General features: G+C 35.8%; 1 long non-coding RNA gene across 1 annotated transcript in view; it reads right to left on the bottom strand.

Annotated features, from left to right (window-relative positions):
- Window positions 1-16,708: 16,708 nt before the first annotated feature.
- The window catches only part of LOC141378090 (uncharacterized), a 56,564-nt gene continuing 54,151 nt past the window's right edge, over window positions 16,709-19,121 (bottom strand). The window contains exon 3 of the long non-coding RNA XR_015511379.1: window positions 16,709-18,118. This is a non-coding gene — a long non-coding RNA (uncharacterized LOC141378090). The remainder of the gene's footprint in view (window positions 18,119-19,121) is intronic.

The raw sequence follows: 19,121 nt of genomic DNA, 5'->3' as shown, positions 1-19,121 counted from the left end.
TAATAATAAAAATTATTTTAGTAATAATTATTTAGATTTTTTAAAGCTTGTCCCAAATACAGTCCTGAACTTTCATTCATTCATTCATTCATTCATTCATTCATTCATTCATTCATTCATTTATACATTTATATATTTGTCATTTGGTTCAAATAAAACCTGTATATTTTATATAACATATAAGTATCCTGCTGCTTACTGACTTAAAACCAGTTCTGCATTAATCACTTTTGACAGCACGTTGAGTAATTTACCGTGGGCAGTCTTTTTCATTCAGTTATGAAATATTACATTTGGAAATTGGGCATTGTGTAGAATGACGAGCAGGCTTTTCCTGGGTATCAATCAAAATCTGTAATCCCTTAAATCCCCTTTTACAACTGATAACAGCATTATGACATCAGCTCTAGTCTCATCAGGGCTTTTCCTCCTCATCCCATCTCCACAGCCGCTCTTTAACCCGGGCCCGGACCGTCATCCAAGGGTCGAGCAGAGAGCAATTACAATCACTTAAGTCCAACTGTTTTGACTGGAGGGTAGAAAGGTGAGCGAGTGTGTCTACCTGAGGACTAATTTCGGGCAGGGCAGGACAGGCTGGTGCATGTTGATGTTGTTGAAGTCTTGAGTTGGGAGTGATTAGTCAAAGCTGAGTGTGTCTGTGTACTGTAAGAGTGAGGGTGCTTTTCCGTCTACTTTGAGTGAAGTGCGTCACCTTCGCAGGTGAGCAGGGAAATTATAGATGTTTTTTTTTTCTGTCTGCTCTACTCTGTCTCAAACTGGGGATGAAAAACACACATCAAGTACTTGAGTAAAAGTACAAAGAAAATATCACTGAAGTCAAAGAATAAATTCCTTCATTTAGATTTTACATGAGTCAAAAAACAAATATTTGATGTACATAGGTATTAAAAGTAAAATACAGTGACTGAGAGAGCTCAAATGTTCTGCAAGTTAAGAAAAAACATGCATTTACAAAAACAATGACTGAAAAGTTAACTGAATTCCTCCATGCTGTCACAACACAAATCGATTGTGTGGAAGCCATGATTTTTATAGTGCAGAATTGTGCTGGGAAAGGTGTTCGGGGGACCCTAAAAAGTGACAAACCTGGCTGCTTCCTGTTTAGAATCAGCGGTGTTGTCGAAGACTTGAAAAGTGAGTGCTTTTTTATTTTTTTATTTTATTGTCCTGTTTTTTCATGGTAACTTGATATTTGGGTATTTTAGCCCTAATAGCCAACAATACCACTAATTCTTAAAAGGCAGCAGCCTGCTTCTGCATTTTTTAGGGTACGTCAAACACATTTCCGTTGTGGTCTGCACTATTTGCTGTGTTGATAAAACATTTTTCTCAATTAGTATGTGTTTGGTTTGTTTGTTTCTATGTGTTTGCTTTATACATTTATTTAGCAAGAACATGGTTTTTATTACTAAAACTCTTTTAAACATAAAATCTATGTAAATAACTCTTCTAAACCTATCAAAAAGGCTTAACATAGGCCAAAATGTGTAATAATTTTATAAACTGTGTTAATAAATGTTAACGTAAATAAAAAAAATCTTTGGAACGGTATAACAGAAAATTTTGGTGGTTTTAAAACCTAGACTTTTCCAAACCACGGTATACCTTGAAAATGGTTATTGTCCCATGCCTACTTTGCTAATACAGTAGCAGGCAGAATGCCTCAGCACAAAATTGGTGTTATTTTAGTATTCGGTTCAGTTTATAAATAAAACCTTGCCATTTAGATGATAACACACAAATATGCACGTCCACATGCAGGCACTTCATAGAAGGTTTAAACAGCTCGACTTCACAAAAAACTGACAGTTGTGACCTAAATATGTTTTTCATTTACAATAATAAATGTTGAAATAAGGCATTAGGACACTCAAGCTGAGAGAAGCTGGGCCATTTTTGACTCATTTTTCATTAAGTCTTGCTCTGACTGGATCTGAGTCGTTTAGACTCTTTCTGGTTGTATCATCTGAATTAATGAGTTGTTGACACAAAAGTAGATGAAATCAGATCTGTCTGTAGTAATAGTGTCATTTGTGAACCAATTAAATCAACAAGAGTCAACTTATTCACGAACCAGACAGCATATTGTTTCTCCAGTTCATAGACAGATCATTTCTCAAATGTTTTTGTTTTTTACTTTTATTTCAGTTATATATATATATATATATATATATATATATATATATATATATATATATATATATATATATATATATATATATATATATATATATATATATTCAGTTATATATAAATTTAACTGAAATAAAAGTAAAAAACAAAAACATTTGAGAAATGATCTGTCTATGAACTGGAGAAATAATATGCTGTCTGGTTCGTGAATAAGTAAACAATTTATACAATATATACAATTTTAAAATGTAGAGAAGTAAAGTAGAACAAACTTAGTTTTGTGATGTAGTGAAATAAAAATCATTCTCAAATAATACTTAGACATGCTTTATTTTATGATGCGCCTGTTACACACGTCCCATGTAGTTTCTATGTACTTACTTCATGGAAGTAATAATAAATTATTGGGTGTTAGGTGAAATTACTTGCTTGCAAAAGTAATATAATAAAATAAATATATTACAATTCTGAGTATTTTTTTAAGTAAAAGTCCCACTTTATATTAAGTGGCCTTAACTAATATGTATTTATATTTACCTTCCCTAACCTCAATTTTGTTTGTTTATAATGTTCATTAATACATTATAAACTATAGGGCTGTACTATTGAAAAAATCTGACATTGCGATATTTAGTTTTGCTGCAATATATATTGTGATATGAATACAATTTCGCCAGATACTTGATTAGCTCTATCTGTGAAAAAAGAAAAATCATTCATTTAGATCGGTTGTGTCGATTTTGTAAGGTGTGAATCATCTATATAAAAATAGAATTGCAAGAATAATTACAATAGCAAAGAAAAAGTCAAATAAACAGTTTATAGTTTTCCAGAGAGTCAAGCAGTCTATAGATACAGAAATGTAATAATGTAATATAAAAACATTGTGGAGTCGTCATTGTATTAATAAATCACTTTTTTTTTCTTCATTAAAGTTACAAATGTTTTATGTCATTGTGCTCGGAAGCTTTACACTCTCTTGAAATGTCTTCAAAACACATGAAAAGAGTCACTCTGTTATGGATATATGTTGCAATGACTTCACAAATCTCATGTAGTCTCAATTGTTGATGGACTATAATCCCAATTTAACATCGCAGATCATGCAATTGCGGCACACATTGCAATACAGGGAATTTTTAATTTTTGTAAAGCGGGGAGAACATGCAAACTCCACACAGAAATGCCAACTGATCCAGCTGAGGCTTGAACCAGCGACCTTCTTGCTGGTGATTGTGCTACCCACTGCACCACTGTGATGCGATGGTAAATAATTAATAACAGAATATTTATTTTTATGTTAACTAACACTTTAAAGACAGTACTGAAGTAAAAATATTGAGTTACTATCCAGCACTGGTCTGAACACTTAAATAAGGCTTATGCGCTGGATTGGCGTAGGAGGCAGAGCTGGGAGCAAATGTTCAGGAACAGATCTGCCCACAGCAGGCTTCCCTTGGCATCCACACTGAGCCCATCACAGTCTATGGCTGAAGCTGAAATTCCTCTCAGTCTCTTTTTTTTTTTTCTTCATTCTTGTTCACACTCTCATTTTTGTTCTCTCACTATCCCCCTACACAGTGGCCGGTGCTGTCTATAAAGTGTGGCTAGATCTGTGTGGGAGTGTTCAGCAATTGTTAGGCCATACTGTCCACTTGTGTGTAACCGTTTGTGAGTGTGAGAATAGGCAGTGGTCCAGTGTTCTGAATAATGGCTGAACAAAGGACACATTTGCATAATAGACTGCAGCTTTAAGCAGTCAAGGTGAAAACACATTTGTCCTATTTTCAATTGAATTTTTTGTTTCATTTATTGCCATTTTTGTTCCAATAGTGATGTTAGTGCTTTAATTTAAAATACTATCCCTGTGAAAACAAACAAGTACTGAGGATTTTATTTTACAAAAATACGATACTTTTATTAAAAAAAAGAAGTTTGCTGGTACAAGTCCTAGCCGGGCCTAATGGCATTTCTGTGTGGAGCTTGCATGTTCTCCTTATGCTCTAGTGGGTTTAATCCAGGTGCTCTGGCTGCGTAAAACATATGGTGGAATAGTTGGCGGTTTATTCGCTGTGGCAATCTCTAAAATAGAGACTAAGACTAAAACCTCATTCACCCTATAAGAGACTTGCAGTGGCAAAGCAACAAGCGACAGTTCATTACAACGGAGAGTGAGCGACTTCCGTTGACCTCCGTCTACACAGGGGACAGCGACCGTTGGCAACCAGGTGGGCGTGTTGAGTGATGAAACAAAGTTGAGTATCCTTCAACTTTATGTAAATAACAACATAGGCTCATTCTGACAATGTAGCCCTATATACATTTCTGAAAACCGTGAATTATGTAGCCAGAGGTAAGAATGACTGTATTTCATTTTTAAAAGGAACACTAGGGGTGGTATGATGCCGATCTTTTTCGCGCTCACCAGCTGACCGCTTACCTTCGTATGGACAGCTTTTCCACTGTAACCAGTTTGTCTCGTTAGCTCACCATGTACATCGGCGAACTTGAGACACAGAGAGGAGTTGACTACGACGATGGGATTCAAGTCTGGTGAAGAACGGTTCCAGAAAGCAGGTAAGACAAAAAAAGAATCCAAACATAAAATAAACAAGTAAATAACAAGGTGAGACTGTAGTAAAATCTGAAAACCTGGTAAAAATCAGACGAGCACTTTTCTTTTTCTGGATTACTTTTAAAAATTGTTGGTTGGGTTTAAGGAAGTGGGTGGGTGGGTCAATCAATAAAATTGGTTGGGTTTAGGGAAGGAGGAGGGTGAGTCAGTCGATCAGTCAGTCAAGAGCAGGAGGATTTACCCATGAACAAAAGGCGCGAATGGCACACGTGAGAGAACTTTGAGATCTCAAAAAGCGAAAACAAAAACTGCAAAAAAATTGTAGCTCCTGGGATGTGTTTCACGGTCTCCAGAAATGTGTATTAAGGTACCTTTTCAGAATGAGCCTGGTTTGGCAAATGAAGAGTGACTTTCATGAGTGACATCCAATAGGAGCACCAGTAGAGCTTACATGATCCTCTCTCAGCTAGCTCAGAGGCTGGTTGTTGAATGTGCTGTATGTACAGTACCTACACAGACCTGCATTTGCAGCAGGTCGCCACCAAGAGAGACAGGCAGCTACAAAATTGTTTTTTTCTTAGTGTGGTTTGTTGTTAAAACTATACACTGTTCACTTGTGTACAAGTGTGTTTCTGTGCTTGTTTATGTGGTTTATGAAGGCACAAATTTGTATAATGACATGGGTATGGTTTAGGTACAGTGCATCTGGAAAGTAATCATAGAGCTTTACTTATATTAATTTTTTTTTATGTTACAGCCTTATTCCAACATGGATTAAATTAAATTATTTACTTAAAATTCTACATACCACAGCCCATAATGACAATGTGAAAATGTTTTTGAAATTGTTGCAAGTTAATATAAAAAGCTGAAAAATCACATGTACATAAGTATTCACAGCCTTTGCAGTAAAGCTTTAAATTGAACTTCATTCTGTTTCCACTGATCATTCAGTAAGTTATAATAAAAAGACTTTTTTTAAATTTAAATTTAAATTTTTAAAAAACTATAATTTCAGTCCTTCTATATCAAAATGTCATTTTTATATAAATTTTACCAGCAGTTTTTTTACAATTTAAAGATTTTAAATTAATTTAAAATGTTATGTGAATTTTGTAGAATTGTTACTACATATTTTTTGCTATATGTATACTTGTGTGTGTGCGTGTGTGTGTGTGTGTGTGTGAGAGAGAGAGAGAGAGAGTGTGGTAACTTGAATGAACAGTCCTCTATCTTTCTGGCCAGTGGCAGAACAATGTCCACATCTGCATAACAAACTGCAGCTTTACAAAGTGATCAAGGTGTAAACGACTTCGTCATGCAGCCCGGAAGCTAAGCATCCACTACAACACAAATTCTCTAATGTCATGTTAAAGTGAGCATAAAACAGTGCTCCTCAATTGTTTCGACAACATTCAGCCAACCACACATCCATTTCAATGGCCCTTAGCGTCATTTAACTTTGCGCTAACCTTTTACAGGATATCCCAACAAAGCTTTCACAATGAAAAATGAGAAGAAGGATAATTTAACAACAGCGCATTATGAAGTGCTGTTTAGAGTTAATTTAGCGTTTAAGCTGTCAAGCCGCTAATGCTCATCCTCGAGGGTACAGCAGATCTTCAACGGCGCAACAAAGAAAATTATTCACTGCTTTGATTAGCTTCTAACTTCAGATGGGAATGATGAAAGATCTCATGAAAAATGTATTTATTTCTCATCGTGAAACAAGCCCATAGCTGTTACGCGTCTCTGAGGAACACTTACTTTGTTTGCTAGCTGCCTGACATGCAAAATTAGCCGTGCAGTTATGCAACAAAAGCAACGACAACAACAATAACATTGACAAACTTTGGTCAACCTTTATACAGCTCAAGCTGTGCTTCCCCTCGGGTGCTTGGAGAAACCATTTATATACTCAATGTTTTGGTTTCTAGGCCTCACCTGAGTGAATTATTACTGAGATATAATTACTTTTTAGCTAACAGCGTGTAAAACTGAAAAGGAAACTGTTAGATTGGGGCGAGTTAATGAATCTGTAGAAACAATTGGCTGGGTGTAATATGGAAAAGATTGGTTTATGTGGTTAAATTATAAAAGGTGACAGCCTAGATAAAGCTCTGAAGAGGCCGTTGAGGGTTTGGTTGGAAAGGGAGTGGATTTCTGTTTCGTTGCGCCAAGATACACCCTAAGGCTTCTGGAGAACACGCTATTGCGAAACACAGCGGTGGAAAGATGGGTTGAGTGAGAGAAAGAGAAAAAGCAAAATAGACCTCCTTTGAAAATTGCATAATATAAATGAACAAAAGTGACGGATGACCTGGAGAACAGAGTAGGTGTTCATGTAGGAGAAAATCAACAGTTAGAGGATTAAATATTCATAGTGCAAAAATAGAGAAGGGCTAAAAGCCTGTCATTCAAGCCATTTCATCAAGCAGTTCTACTCATGTTACTTAAAGTGAGAAACTTTTTACAGTCATCTCATGAAAAACTAAATAAAAGTCCATTTAAATTATGTAAATGGAGTATTGTTTAAAAGTTTGTCTGTAATATATATTTCTTTTACCCACCGAGACTCATAATATTTTACAAAAAAATAAAGCTGTAATACTGTAAAATATTATTAGAATTCAAAATAATTATGTTTTATTTTAATGTCTATTTTATTTTGTAATAAATTACTTATTCTGGCAATGAATGATAAATGATTTATTCTGGAATAAACTTTTGTTTTCCAAAAGTAATTGATATCTTCAGTGTCACATGATTTTCCAAGAATTATTTATATATAATGTGATTCTCCAAATAAATAAATAAATACATACATAGACACACATACTAACTCATTATTACATAGTCATTGTGCTAGTGTTTTAGTGCATAATTGTGGAATACTGTGTGGAAATTTATGAAACCAGTTAACGCAAAATGAACATTACCTCTTCATTTATGCATACTCAAGTGGTTCTAAACAGTTAGGAGCTTCATTCTTCTGTTAAACAGAAAACAAAATATTCTGAAGAATGTTGGGAAAAAGCTGCCATTGACATCAATAGTAGGAACAGTGGTGGAATGAGTTCTGAAAAATCATAAATCATCGTAAAAGTGCCATTACTTGCATAAAAATGTAGTGCAGTTAGAGTAAAAGTATCTGTTGTAAAAATTACTCCAAGTATGAGTAAAAATTAGACCTTTCAAAAGTACTCAAGAGTATTGAGTAGTGAGTATTTATGCTGTAAAAAAGACATTGGACATAGACCTCTAACTGATGTTTGGTTCTGACGTCAACTCCATTTCATTTCCAAATAAAATGTAACGTCCCCACGATGTTGAGGTATAAAAGTCAATCTGACGTCATGTTGACTTGTTGTGACTGCTGAATGTTTAAGACCATTTCGATCTTCATACTGTAAACATCTCTAGTCAATGCTTGTAAAGATTTTGGACATCTTCTTGGACACTTTTAATGCTTCCAAACAGTTTGCTGCAATTATAAAATCCTCATGTCTTGAGGTTGTTCATTATGAAGCAGTTTACCTTCTAAGTGTGAAAACTACTTTAATTGTAAATTACAATTCCTGAGAAAAACTACTTGATTACAAGAATTTTAGTATTTGTAATTTGTTACTTTACACCACTTAGTGGGAACAAAAAGTACTATGGAAGTCACTGGATGTTTTTCCCCCAACATTCTTAGAATATTTTCCTTTGTGTTCAACAGAATAAAGAAAGTCAGTCAGGATTGGAACAAGCAGAGGTTGAGTAAATGATGATAGAATTTTTGTTTCATTTTATTTCAGGTGAACTATCCCTAGAATATAGATACATGCATACTCAAATAATAAATACAAAAACATTGAAATGAACTGCATGAATTTGAAATCTTACTTTTTTTCTGAAGCTTTTGACTGAAAATGACTTTTTTTTGTCATTTTTTTAGTTAATGTTAATTAACCTATTTGTAAATATAGTTATTTACAATTAAATAAAATTAAATTAGTTTGAAGCGTCTTTGAAGTTCCAGTATATTTCCTCATGTTATCTTGAGATGTTTAATATTCACTAGATGTATAAGTATGCTTCTTATTCATGCACATGGACCCATGCAGTGAAAAAGGAAAACAGTTTTAAAATAAATCTGTCCAGTTGTATTGAACCCATAGCCTATTTCTCTGACCTGCATCTGAGGTCATCAATTAGAAGCACCACAATCTGACCTCACGCCACACAGACACACTTCTGTCGCCCTATATTTAACTCCCTGGTTGGTCACAGTCTCGTTTCGGCACACTCCGACAAGCTGTTCTGTTTCTGCCAGCACAATGGGATGATGCCTCATTAGCATACAGGTGGTCCTCACTGAGGGCCAGACTGTGGTTGAAGACACACTCCTCCACAATGGAGCTCCTGTTGCTCCACAGGGGGCAAATGAAGGACCAGGAGTGTGATCAAAAGCTGATGCCCGCACACACGCACACACTCCTGTTTTAACTCTTAAACACGGGCCAATTATTAACTCAGCTATTCTCTGAACAGACGCTCAGCCATTTTTCTGCCTCTTCCTAATCATTTCTCCCTGTTTCGTGTCCATGTGTTCTTTATTCGGTCCATGAAACCCTTTTTTAGTGTTTATTGTTTCATTCCTTTCATGATCTATTGATGTCTCCTGGGTTGTTTGAGTCGTTGATCATTTTCTATATTATTTTCAGCTATACATCACTTCTAACTATGCTTGAACTTTTCTCCTCTTCTTTAAAAAAAAAAAAAAGACTGTTCTTGATTTAAAAAGTCAAGAGATTGACTTTTAACCCTTACATTTAACCCTTGTCATTATGCGAGTATGTGTATGTGTAATCACTATGCATTAAAGTATTTGTTATTGTCATGTATTCACAATCGCTCTCTGCATGTCATGTTTTAAATAAACTTTCAACTTTTTTTGGTAATATAATTTTAAACATCCCATAGAGTTAAATAGTAGTTTACTCTAGGGTTAAAAGGCACCTATTCAAGATTTAAGATAAGGCTTTTGTGTCTCCAGAATGTGTCTGTAAAGTTTCAACGAAAAACACCCATTAGATTATTTATTATAGCTTTTTAAACATGCAGATTTTTTAACTCTGAGCACACTGTAGCTGTTTTTGTTGCCTGTGCCTTTAATGCTAGTTCTCCCCGCCCACCGTTTCAACATGCCTGTGCTCTGAATAGGGCTCAGGCGCAGTTTAGTTGGCTGCCCTGGCCTGGTTCACGGTTCATTTGGGCTTTGACGCGGTACGCTTGTAGTGTAAGTGCAAAGAGCGCCTGAGCCCAAAACTAAAGAAGCGGCATCACTTTTAGGGGACTGTTTGATATGGATTTATTAATCATTCTTAATTTTCAATAAACACAAACTGTCTTGTTAATTAAAGACGCAAACGCCTCGCTGCATGTCAGCTGCAGCTTCAGAAAAACCTCCCAATACCTGCAGCACGAGGACTTTTATGATAATTTATGTCTGTCAGAAGTGCTGGATCTGTTCGGCAAAGTGTTTGACTGTTTGTCACTGCATCCCAAACCACTAACAATAATACAAATAATAATTTTGTTACCACGGCTGGGGTGGAGTGACAGGAGACAACAGGAGGTAAGATCCAATATGCAGTTTATTCAATTGTCAGGCAAGCAGTGGTCATCAGGTGCAAACGGGTATATGAAGGCAGTCCAGAATCGTAGTCGATATAAACAGGCAGAAGGTCGAAAGGCAGGCGGCTAAACAGGATAACTGGGATACAAGGCTAGGGTCTAAACGCAGAGAAACAAGACAGGGAAATGCGTTGTAATGTTACACAGGGAAAACAAGACTCGGCCAACTGGTAGCGTGAGAGAGTGGCTTAAGAATAGAATCAAATCAGTCTGTGAACAAGGTTCAGCTGGTGCTTGCAATCAGGATATATGAGTGAGCAGGCGTGCGTGTTTGGGAGCAGTGCATGTATGAAAATGTAGTCCTGGGAAATGCGGAAATGTAGTTTAGAGTTCGTGTGAGAACCAGCGATCCTCTGAGAAGCGATCGCTGGTTGTGTGACAAATTTGTACAATAACTAAAGCAATCTCCACTGTGCTCGCACACACACTGCGGACACAAACAGCGTGCGCATTTAACTTTGCACTGTTTTTGCACTGCAAATGTGACAGGATACACGTAAATATGCACTGCTGTATGGATATCCGTTATGTTAACGTACAAAATAAACCTGATTTAAAGTCCACAAACCGGGATTGAAGAGTCTTCGTTTATAATTGTACTGACATGTGGATGTGGTGATAAAGACGGTAAAATTGCTCTAATTCATTACAAACATGCACTGTTTCAAACTTGTAAAACTCATTCATAATCACATCTGATGATGATTGATGATCTCAGAAAGCTGAACAGATATTTTATTCCCAGTTGTTTTGCGCACATCCTGTTTTGTTGATATGATTAAACGCAGGGCTTGACATTAACTTTTTTTTTAATCACCAGCCTCTGTGGCTAGTACATTACTAGACGCCATTTTCACTAGCCTCACTTTTGTTGTTGGGAAAATATATTTTATTTGCATAAATTTGACTTTGACATGCTTAATTTACTTGATTTAGATGTTGTGTTATGTCCACATGCCTCTTCATTAATTTCACTTTTTATGTTTTGTATATGAGCTTGTTCAATGAGCATAAGCAAATGAATTATGGTTTTATACTGTGTATTACAATTAGGTTTTATTTCACATGACTTTTCAGAGCTCAAAATTAAGGATTTACTAAATTTATTTCTGACCACACTTAGCCACAAATTTTAAATTCATCAAAACAAGCAAAATATTGCTGTATACTATACTTTTTATTTAACAAAACATTGTCATGTATCAACGTATGTATATTGTCATGTATCTAAAATATGCACAGCAATCTGTCCTGGCTAAAGGTCCCAGATCACCAGTTAACTACACAAAAATGGGAAATTAAAATCCTCCTTAAGCAAAGTTATTGTAAAAAATTATAAATAAACCTTATTACAAAAATAACTGTAAGCAAAAAAAAAAAGCAGGTGACAAACATACTGTGACAATGAACGATCATGCACACGCGGTTAATATTAGGCCTATTAATAATCTTATCAAATAATGGTTAAAGCGAAAGCAACCGTTGCTGCTTACAAAAAGACAAATCTGGAGCTCTTGAAAGCAGCAGGACTGCGGGTGCATGAGCAAAACTTTTGGTCTAGTCTATTTGAAAGAGAACCAATCACACCAGTTGTGTTCACCAGTCGCGCGCATCATATCAGCTGTTGGCACGAGTGATCATTCTCTCATTCGGTATTCACCATAGAGTTTAGGTATTCATCTGCTTTCTTTTGCTCACGTAAATGCAATAATTTTTGGCAGTCATGCTGCTTCTTAATTTTAAGATTGCATTTGCATGCATGTTTGGCCATCTTTATTGTCGAATCCTACTTTTAATAAAATTTTAATTTAAAAATACTTTTCAACCAGACAAAGTGGCTAGTGGGAGCGGCTGTCTAACCCGTCACCGCTGAAATCTACCCGCATTTGGTGGGTGTTAATGTAAAGCCCTGATTATACGCATTAATACAGTACGTAGACATGTTAATATGCTGCTGTCAATCGATTTAGTGAGAGGGGAAACCCATTTTACATCACATTATGGTGGGCCGAAAATGAGAGGGTTTTGCAACCTATTTTTAACATCAGGCAGTTCTAAAAAAGAGACTTATTGTCTTTATATCAACCCAATATGACTGGATACACTATAGCTACACACAGTTCTGCCCAAACAGCTTACAAAAGACAATTTTTTTCTTTAAATAGTTTTACCATTTTTGAATAAATTATTTTTCTTCAGCTTAGTCCATTTTTTATGAGGGGTTGCCACAGCAGAATTAACTTTGAATCCATTCATCAAATATCCAGGAACACTTAGCATTAGCTTAGCATAGGTCAATTGATCATAGATTATTAGCATCTCGCTCAAAAATTTCAAAAAGATTAATTAATTAAGATGAATAATTTTCCTATTTAAAGCTTGTTTCTTGAAAATTATCAAAACTCTCTATTCCTCCTTTTTTTTGACTGAGGCGTTGATGGTTTAATTAAATTCATGAGTTTGATTTATTAGGAACTAGGAACACCATCCAAACTGTGAAGTATGGGGGAGGCAGCATCATGTTGTGGGGCTGTTTTGCTGTTTTGGACTGGTCCACTTCACAGCATAGATGGAATCATAAAAAAAAGAACATTATAGAAATACTGAAGCAACATCTCAAGACATCAGCCAGAAAATTAAAACTTAAATGGGTCTTCCAAACAGACCATGACCCTAAAAATACTGCCAAATTAGTTAAAATGTGCTTTAAGGACAACAGAGGTAATTGTTTTGGAGTGGCCATCACAAAGCGCTGACCTCAATCATATAGAAAATTTGTGGGCAGAGTTGAAAAAGCTTGTGGAAGCAAACAAATCTGACTCAGTTACACCAATTCTGTCAGGAGGAATAGGCCAAAATTCTTTCAAACTATTGTGAGAAGCTTGTGGACCAAAATTATAGTTTAAAAAGCAAAGCTAAAAAAAATAACAAGGAAATGTATGTTTGACTGTCTAGATTGACTGTGCCTCTTATTATTCTGGCATTTAGCAAATGTAAATCATATAGGTAATCCTAACGGACCTAAAATAGTAAAAGTTTAGTATGATTTACTATCAGACATTTAAAAAAAAATTATTATGTTCCTTTTTTCAGAGTGTGTGTAAATTTCTGTTTTCAACTGCATCTAAAATGCACATACAAATTGGTTGATGGAAACATAGCCACTGACACTATTTTAAACTGTAAATATGAGTAATTTCATTTTTTAAGAGAAGGAACATGCAAGGCTTTAAACTTAACATGAAATATTTAACAGAAAATATAAAATATATTAGCTTTTCTAATTTACACAATAACAATAATATAATTTTAAAACACATGCACTTTGAAATCTGTTTTAAAAGATTTGCTATCAGGCGCTTAAAAAGGGAAAAAAAATGCATGAACATTTACATATTTATATGCATTCATGACTGTATTATGTCATCTTTGCTTGAAATTACAAAAAACGAATTACCGTTGGTGTGAGGCGTTTCTAATGCAGAATCTATGCGATGAGACTGTAAATTTGATGTTATTCCCTCTGGCTCCCGTCATCAGTCTCATACTTTTTGTTTCCTTTTTCTGAAAGTCTTGACACCATCGGGGCGTTTTTCTTTTATTATTGCAGCAAATAGAATTATTATTTTTAGTCATATCAAAGATGCATACACAACACAACCGTACCCATAAACCCAACCCTCAAAGGAAACAATCTGCATTTTCAAGTTTTTAAAATACATAATTCCACATCATGTTATTTATGAAAATTTTTTATACAGTTCATAAATCACAGAAAAGTCTTCACAAGGTCAAACGTTACTGTAGTATTGTATAGACTTTTGGTCCCCACAACTTGAAAAATTCAAGGACACACACGCACACACACATATATAAATCATGTCATGGGTTATGGGTCATAAAATTGCAATTTTTTAAAGTGCAAAATGATTTCTTTGGTTTTTCTATATTTCTGGCGTACTCGTCTATTTAAGCATGTTTCTCTTGCTCGCTCTCAGTTGCTTAAAGCCTTTCTAAATTTAGAGACGGTCAGAAGGCTTAGCGTTATGATTATGAATTTTCTTGTTTTTGTTATGCAAGCTCAAGCTTTATCATGAATGTGGACCATGTCAGGATTAAAGGCAGCAGATGAAAGATTGGTCTGTGTGCCAGACGGCTGCCACAGTTTCGCTTTATTCCTCTCTCTCTTTCTTTTTCTCAGCACCTCCTCCTCCTCCACACAAACATGCTCGCATACACAATCACACCAATAATTATCATTCATATCTCCCTGTTGTTTTAGTCTTGCTTCTTCAGGTGTTGTCTGTCGAGTCTCTTTCTATCATCGCTCTTTTCTTACTGAACAGTTATTTTGCTTCTTTTTTATTGGCTCTGTTTACACCTGTTACTAAGATGTGTTTTGGTCGACTGCATCACAAAAAGACGAGTGAGACACATTCCCATTTGCACCTTCTGATTTAAACTGTCTGCCTTCCCACTTTTGATTACTTTCCTGATTTCTTTGAGGAAGGGTCTGTGGGTGAGTGTTTATGTCACACAATTTACATATGAACACGAATGAAGAAAAGCAAGAACAATACAGGGAGCAGCAGCTTTTGCTTCTGCTGCAAAACTACACCAAACAAGTGTGGGTTTGTTGTGCAATAAAACTATTAATTAAATTAATTTCCTTAGGTTTAGTGCCTTATTTTTTAGCAGAATGAACTGCCAACTATTCCGGCATATGTTTTACGCAGCAAATGCCCTGTCTTTGGAATTTGGGGGAAACCGGAGGACCCGGAGGAAACCCACGCAAACACGGGGAGAACATGCAAGATCCACACAGAAATGCCAAGTGCGCCAGACCGGACTTGAACCAGCGACCTTCATCTCCTTACATTTAGTTCACCTTTGAACCGAACTTATGCATTGAGATTACGAAGTTGAAATCCCATCAGGTTAGTGCAATTCAACAACACGTCTGTAATGTGTAAGAATGAGGTCAGTAGGCGGAGAAGAGACTGTCTTTTGGAACTGTTTGAACTCATTCACCCACATGAGTGTTAACACTGATCAAAACTTCTGCAACTGGTCAGGGTGGATTTGACAATCTCTAAAAAAATCTTTTAGATAGCATTAACACCTGTATTTATTTGTTGCCCACTTGTAATCGGATAAACAAAAATACACAGGCTCATTGGGAATATGGTAGGTGCCCAGCGTTACATTTTTGATGACCGAAAAAATATGTGGTGGGGAACATTTAGGGCTCTATTTTAACAATCTAGGCACAAATTCAAAAGTGCATGGCGCAAAAGCATTGGATGTGTCTGAATATACTTTTGCTATTTTAAAGATGGAAAAATACGCTCAGCGCCTTGGTGCATGGTCTAACAGGGTTGAGCTTATTCTCTTAATGAGTTATGGGTGTGTTTTGAGCATAACATGCATTAAACCATTCAGAGTCTCATCTTTCATTCCCTTTAAAAGTCAGTTGCATCACGCCATGGCACATTTGCTATTTACATGGCGGACTTGTAAGTGGAAAAACTAAATGCTTCACTAGAGATAAAACATATGTTCTATTCATATGCCCCATTTAGTGACACATACGTCTCTGAAACCCGACAGGTGGACAAATATGGTTTCATTAAAACAAATATAAATATGCATATAATAAATAATACCACTGATATTAATAACATGATACAAATGCAAATTGTCCTGAATAAACTGAAAAAGCCTTTTGAGATGAGGCATGAAGGCAGTGGTATTATATTTATGTAAAAAAATCTTAAGACTTGTTGTGCTGGGTGTATGATTGGGCTCATAGTGCTTGAAATGATTGTTGTCAGGACAGTATGCTTTTTCAGGCATGACTGATTTGCTCGGAGCTCACCTCGAATGGTGTTAGACCAAGAAGGCGAAGTAAAGCAGACCGAGGTTTAAGACGTGCGAAGGTTAATTCCAGAAACCACACTGTAAATTAAAGTTGACTCAACTCAAAATTGAAAGGCAACTTGCTGCAGCGCATTTTCATTTGACTCAACATTCAACCCAAGTACTGCACTTGACTTGCTTGAGCTGAGTCAACTCAAAAAAAAGCTCTACAGCAAGTTGCCTTACATTTTTAAGTTGAGTCAACTTTGTTTTTACAGTGGAGGAAAAAAAACATTGAGGCACCCCTACCCCTTAACGTGAATGTGCAAATAAGCAAGAGTTATGGGGTAGATTTAGGATTGGGCCTCATCGCCAGTCTTTACATCTTCTCCAAAACAGGTCCAAACAACAAGAACTTGCACAAATTCAGTAGCCAATATGACAAACCAATGAATACATTTAAATAAGAAACACAGATTTTACACATGCTGACTGAAATTTTTCAAAATGAAATGAATAAGGAATAATAATCCCACACATAATAATAAAAAAAGTACAGAAGTTGTAACTGAGTTAACAAAGTTGAGAAACTGGGGGAGTAGAGAAACAGAAATCACTAGCTGTGCTGACATCATTGTTACTGGTAGAGAATCAATACTTGAGGAACACGCTATTCCATTCCAATGTGCTACTCCTGCATTGTTGTTCTGTGTAAACACGCTGTTGCAATCTTCTGTCTGGTGGTTTATAAAACATGTCTGACAGCTGCATCTCATATTTGAAGATACAAAGAGATGTTTTGTGTGTTGGGGCCTAAGGCTACATTTATTTGATATTACCATACAAAACATAAAACAACAATTCAGTGAAATATCATTCTAAATCCCCTTTTATTGAAATGTATTTTAAAATCAAATCTATTTTTATGACTTAAAGCTGAATTATTTTAGTAGGCAATTATTAAACAATAATTAAGAAACACTTTGACAGGACATCTTGTCTTAATGGGGGAAATTGTTATGCTGGGTATCTATATTAATATGGACAGATTAATGTGTTAGGAACAAATGAGGGCTGATTTATAGAGCGCTGGATTCAAAGACCCCCCAAAAATCAAAAGGAAAACAAAAAAAGATGCAGCAGCCTATTCTTTTCGTGGAAATTCTTTTACAGCAACAGGTTGTATTTGGGGGTATTTCCAACCAGATATAGACCAGAGCATCACTGAGCTACGTAATGGTCTGTAGTTTAGTCAGGGGATATGGGGTGGACCGAAACAATGGCCCAGAAGTGTACTATTGAATTTAGATCCAATTAGACTCGGGGCCACTTAATTGTTTAAATTCCTTCATCTTCCAGTAACTGCCTGCATAGTCTTGCCATGATAAACCAGTTATTGTCATGCACCTGGAGGAACCTGGGACCCACTGCACCAGTGTTAAAATATCTAATGGCAGTCAGGGTGCCATTGTATAGCCTGTAGAAGTCTGCGTATGGCTCTCTCATATCTGCGCAAGTGCTCAGGGAGAACCTGTTCTCATATGTGAAATATGTAGCGAGTCAGTGGCAAGCCTGCCAATTCTAATGTTTGATGGCAAATGCTATTCAAGCTCCTATAGGTGACTGGGTCTGTCTGTCACTTTCACCCTCATGAAGTCTGTTTCTGACTGTTTTTGCAGAGGCATTGAGAGTAGTGGTCTGCTAAAAGTCATTTTGCAGTGGTCACCCTGTTCTTCCTTGCACAAAGGAACTGATATTGGTCCTGCTGATGGGTTAAAGACCGTCTACAGCCCTGTCCAGCTCTCCTAGAATGTCTCCTGGAGTCTTCTCCATTCTCTTGAAACTGCTCTGGGAGACACAATAAACACTTTGTCAATGGAACGTATTAATATTCCATTCTGGGGGAACGTCGGTAGTCTCCAGAAATATCCTGAATTGACACTGAACTTAGCCAAATACAAAACAGCCAGACAATTAAAAATATGAGTGGATCCCACTTATTAGAACATTCTTGTTTGGAAGTTGTCTCATCTCCTGCATCTTTTATTATTTTCAATAACACCAAAGCTGCTAAAATGGATTGACAACCCCATCTGCTACTTTATTGACCAGATCAATTTACCAGGAGTTTAACTAACTTGATGCTATGCACTTAAAAAGTGCTCTGCTGATGTATTTGAGCACAGTGATTTGTAGCTCGAAAAATACCATGTATTTGTCGGTTTATCAGTATCCCTATTTAGAATCCCAAGTTCTCAACTCATAGACCTTTTCCAATTCCATCCCCACTCTCTCTCTCTCACACTTCACTTTCGGTCTATTTACTATTGTCTTATCTCAAAAAAGTAAAAAAAATAGTAATAGTAATAAAAAAATATATATAGCTTAAAAAGTAAAAGCGTATTATTACCAAGATTTTAGCATTTAACAAATGTTGTTTAATATTTTTGTGATACAAGAATTGTTGTTGCCCTGAATTCTTTAATGAATACAAAATCTGTAAGGACAGCATTTATTTGAAGCAGGAGTATTTTGGAGCATTTTAATTATCCTCACTTCAGGCTTGTAAAAAAACAAGGGCTTGTAGCACAAAAAGTTTTACAAATTTAAGACATTTGGCACAATTAAACTAAGCTATCATGACTGTGACGATTCAAGTAAAAAAAAAAAAAAAAAAAGCCAGTTCTGTGTAGGAGCTAGATCAGTCTCAAAAATAATACATTTGCAAAATATAATTCATACATCCACCACACAATTCACATTAAAAAAATCCAATTCATTAATTCAAAATGTGATTCATAAATACAAAAATCCAATTGGTAAATTCAAAACGCAATTCATAAATACACCA

Source organism: Danio rerio, chromosome 16 (genome assembly GCF_052040795.2).
Source record: "Danio rerio strain M-AB ecotype USA chromosome 16, GRCz13ab, whole genome shotgun sequence".
In the NCBI taxonomy this organism is placed as follows: domain Eukaryota; kingdom Metazoa; phylum Chordata; class Actinopteri; order Cypriniformes; family Danionidae; genus Danio; species Danio rerio.
The sequence above is the reverse complement of the archived record's forward strand: the minus strand, read 5'-3'. Positions and strand labels throughout refer to the sequence as shown.